The sequence below is a fragment of the Sinocyclocheilus rhinocerous genome, unplaced genomic scaffold (assembly GCF_001515625.1).
Source record: "Sinocyclocheilus rhinocerous isolate Xijiao unplaced genomic scaffold, SAMN03320098_v1.1 scaffold7909, whole genome shotgun sequence".
In the NCBI taxonomy this organism is placed as follows: domain Eukaryota; kingdom Metazoa; phylum Chordata; class Actinopteri; order Cypriniformes; family Cyprinidae; genus Sinocyclocheilus; species Sinocyclocheilus rhinocerous.
Window position 1 is genome coordinate 85,900 of NW_015665940.1, and position 5,041 is coordinate 90,940.

Genomic DNA, 5,041 nt, shown 5'->3' on the forward strand with positions numbered 1-5,041 from the left:
CTGTTCTGTATGCCATTGCTTCTTGTCAACATATCCACAGATATTTATGAATAAATCATAAAAGAAGTTGTTCTAGCATGTATTGACCACTAGGAGTCTCTAGACTAACACAAAAGAACGCATTTTTAAACATTTCTATAAACATTTGGCAGGGTTGCCAGCTCTCACGCATTTGGCGTTAGGCACATTCTTTAAGGCTCTGTCTCACGCTCTCACTCTGCCCGAGTAAATTTCAGGAGACAGAGCAGAGAACACACACCCATCAATCCCGCACTAGCCGACTGAGGGACAGCTTTTTCCCTCAGGCTATCAGACTAATGAACAGTCAGAACTAATACACCCTACAGCATACTCCCACTATACGGTATGCCACACACTGCACTTTAACTCCAACACAGTTCAGTACTGGACTATATGTACACACTGCACTTAATACAATAATCTATCTGCTACCACTGGATACCATCCAATGCACATCCATGACATTTTGCGTATCCAGTTCATGTATAATCTGTTGCACCTTCGCATATTTTATGTGTATATATGTCTACATAATGTAGAATGTGTACATACTGTGTATAATGTGTATTGCTAACTGTAAGTATGTCTAATAGTACACTATGTGTACTGAGTATATGTATGTGTATATGGCACAATGTCATCTGTATAAGTCTGTAAGTATATCTATATGTAATTGTTTCTGCACTGTCTGGAGCATGCTCCCAAGAATTTCACTCACCAAGGCACATGTTCTGTGGTGATGTGACAGTAAAAGTGATTTGATTTTGATTTGATTAAATCTCACGCCAGATTGGCAACCCAGCTTTTAAATTGAAATAAAGTCTCATCTTTCAAATTTTGTAAGTCTAATTATGAAGTTCAAACAATGAATAACGTTTTGGCGCACTTAATGAGCGATGTAGCACCTCAGTAAACGTACAGAGCCACTGAAAAACAGATGCGACACATTACATCGTATTGTGCATTGATTATTACGCTGACTGCATTATGATCCATTAATGACTGTTTAAAATATTTTTCATTCTATTTTAATATTTATATTACAATTAGTTAGTGTTGTACTTAACAGTAATAGTGGGTTAGGTTATAGGTTATAATAGTGAAAAGGGTTTTAAATTCCAATGCAGAGGCAAACTAGAGTCATATTGTGGCCTGCAGAAAAATAAATATTTTCATTCGTAGCGCCACTGTAATACCACGACCAAACACCAAATTAATAATAATAAAAAAAGTTAACTCAAGTCTTAATTGTTTTTTTTAAAGATACTTAAAGATACACATTAAGCGAATGAATGCAAGCAAACTCTGAATTTAACCCTAGGAAAACTGCATTCCACAATTTTTTTTTCATTGTATGTAAAGTATATACCCCCCACATGAAAAAAATGTCACTCCAAGCCGAACCTAAAAGTTGGCAACCCTGTATTTGGGCTAATTTAACTAACATAAACAATATTTGTAATGTTTAATTGTAGAGTTTAGAGTTTAATTGTTAATATTTAGTTTTAGAGTTTCGCCAAAGTTTGATTGACAGGCGATCTGACAGAATTATACTAAAAAACAGTTACACCTCAAAAGAGAAAGGCGAGCACACTTTATTATTATTGTTGTTATTATTTATTTATTTTTTTACTTATTTGTTTTTTTTTTTTTTAGCCTAAATGTTTTTTTGCAGATGCATAAAAACATTTATTTGTATCAACAGGTGCAGAAATATTTTTCCTGTTGATTTAACATATTATTGATTTAACATAGTATTCATATTGTATTACCAATTTCAATTAAATCACTTATCTCATTCCTGTTAGATTTTTATTTCTCTCATTAGGGTGCTGAGGTGCTGAGAGAGTGACGAAGATTGAAAGCTTGTTTTCGGTCGTGATTGTAATGCTTGGATATAACTCAGTACTCTAAAATAGTTTATCTCATTCTCATTGGTACATTTCTCGAATCATCCTAAATATTTGCTAACCAGAAAGTGCATTTCTAAAAACAATGAATCCAAACAGCATCACACAATGGATTAGGCTACCTGCAAAAGCCTGCAACTTGCTCAAATCCTTAGTTCATCTCTGAAAAGTATTTGTCAATTGTTACGTCTGGGGACGTAGTCTCTTTTTCTCTCTCTCTTTCTTTCTCTCTCTTTCTTAGGTGACTCCGCCCTAATTGGACGTAAAAGACGCATCTGCTGATTCGTCCCTGGAGATCCAGCATCTTTTGAAATAGTGGGACGGGAGGAGGTGGAAGCCAGAGAGAGAGAGCAGAGCTGTTGGCAGTGTTGTGTGTGTTGTGCATTACGTCTCGTTGTAACCTAGCGTGGGGCTTTTCTTTCTTGGTGTTGAGAATCTTGTTGTGCATTCTCTTGATTACTTAGTCCATTATTATTTTATGTTACCTACTGTTTTGTTGTTTAAGCCATTTAGTTAATTTTCTTTCCTTGTTATTCCCGTTAAGTTAAGCTGGCGAGTATGCCGCTATTCTTCTGTATTTTGCAAATATTGTGAATAGCGTGTCTCTCTGCCATGAAGGCTGTAGGTGTTGGGTGCCGCTTTTCTTTATTGTAAATATTGTTTTTTCCAGTTTTTTGTTTTAGATAGGAAGTTAGGGAAGAATGCTGTCATTTGTTTCCTTTTCTTTCACATAGGCTAATTAGAGTCTTGGGTACAGTTAGTGATATGTTTTGTTTGTTGTTTTGGCCTTGCCCAATCCCGAAGGGATAGCCTTTTAACGGTGATGCTACAAATGAGACTTAAAGAAAGGAAAAATAAACTCACCAGCACAAAGGTAACAGCGGTTTCAGACTTCTTTATTTGTTATTTTCCCTGACCCTAGACCTGGGTCGTAACACAATGAACATATCAGTGCCATCAGAACGACAAGTGTCATTGTTCACGAGACAGTAAAAATGTTTAGCTACGCTGTCAATATAACACTGTACTCTGTCAGTGATGTAAACTATGACGATCATTGAAAATGCACAAGACTGGACTTTATCTATATGGATTATATCAATTTTAACATCACAAATTGACACATTATGAGTTAGTTAGATAAGTTCTTAAACACAAGAGATCTTTTTTTGTGTATAGAAACAAACAGCTGTTTTTATGAATAAAGAATTTTATTCATTAGTATTATGACAAATACATGTAAGATCCAGACTTTTTCAAACGTAAACATAAACCGACGCAACAATGTGGGTGGGTTAAATAAGAACATACATACACATGAATTTAACAGACGCAGACGTCACGTTATAAGGCAGATGCAGATGTCACGTCCATTGAGAGGAATGAATGAAGGGCAAGTTAATTGTGCATTTATGAGGTGTGATAACTGCAGTTTTTGCTACTCATTAAGCAAACTGACAGGAGAACTAACGTGTATCCGCTCGCCAGCCGTCTGGCCAAAATCCCATAGTACTGAGGCGTCAGACGTAAGATTTTACACGTTAGACATCATGGCCACGTGTCGGAGCTGTGCTCAAACTGCGTTGAGGCGACGTAGCAAAGAAAGGATTTTTTTTACTTTGCATCTGGATAACGTACGTGTGGATTAACGTCTGGAGAACGTACGTGTGGATTAACGCCTGGAGAACGTACGTGTGGATTAACGTCTGGAGAACGTACGTGTGGATTAACGCCTGGAGAACGTACGTGTGGATTAACGCCTGGAGAACGTACGTGTGGATTAACGCCTGGAGAACGTACGTGTGGATTAACGCCTGGAGAACGTACGTGTGGATTAACGCCTGGAGAACGTACGTGTTAATAAGTACATTGATAATCATTTGGCTTTGTCCTATTTTGCCCCAAGGAAGGCTTTAAGGTGGTAATGATCATGATAACAGTACCTGAATTACACATCTGTCTCCCTACGACTGTGATCATAAGGCTTCAGTAGACATCAACACATGAACATAGATAATAAACAATAAAATTTGCTGAAAATATTTCAAACTGCGGTAGACCAGTAACAAAACATTTTCAAATAAGCCTATGTATAAACATTTATTAATTATTTATCAATAAATTAGGTTATCGATATGAACATGTAGAGTAGCCAACAAAAAAACTGCTCCAGTAATGAGCAGCTGCATGACGTGGGGGAAAAAAACTAAGAAAAAAAAAAAATTAACTCTGAAATAATTTACATCTGCTGATCATACAAATATCTACTTTTCAGAAATTAGGTCTACTGTGCCGTGAATTATTATTTTTTTCTTTAGAGACATGTTGCATTAATTATTACCAGTAAGTTCATATGTGCTTTGATTAACATTATATTATTATATTCTAATATTTGATTTAAATGGTTACTGTGAATATATTTGGAGAAAAACTATGTTAGTCGCTAGGGCTACATGATTTGCTTTTGATTTTTAGGTGATAATCCTTGGTAAGTGAATTATAAACAGTGCTCACGGTTAAAAAAAACAAAAAAAAAAACACTCATAGGTAGTTATTTATGCAGTTTATTTTATTATCAAAGCCAATGTGATAACAAAACCTGAGGCTAAAAGCTGTGATATGAATGTTGTCCACTAGAGAGAGCCACAGGATAAGGAATAGGCCTATTTGAAGCTTATTTATAAAAATCAATTTTCATACTTTTGAACAGAAATAAATGCATATAACACTTTCATTTAACTATGATGTACTGACAGTATAGTTTTATATAATCAGTGTACATTGAAATATGTGAATTGCTTATCCCAAAGATTTTCCAATTGTTTATGTTTTCTAATATGCTGTCTTACAGTTTTTCTCGAATACTAGCACAGAATTCATGAATCAATTCACCATTTCCTCACAACTATAAACACAATCTCATAACAAACAAACTTCCATGTCAAAATAAAATTCTTCAGTCAAAAACACCTACTTTTATCAATATCAAACTTTGGCCTCAGATGACACACAAAACCTACAAATACACAGACAACTTTCCTGCCAAGTGAACAATTCATAACACTGTACAAAAACCTCTTATTGGGATTCAGAAATTATTTGGCAGCTCA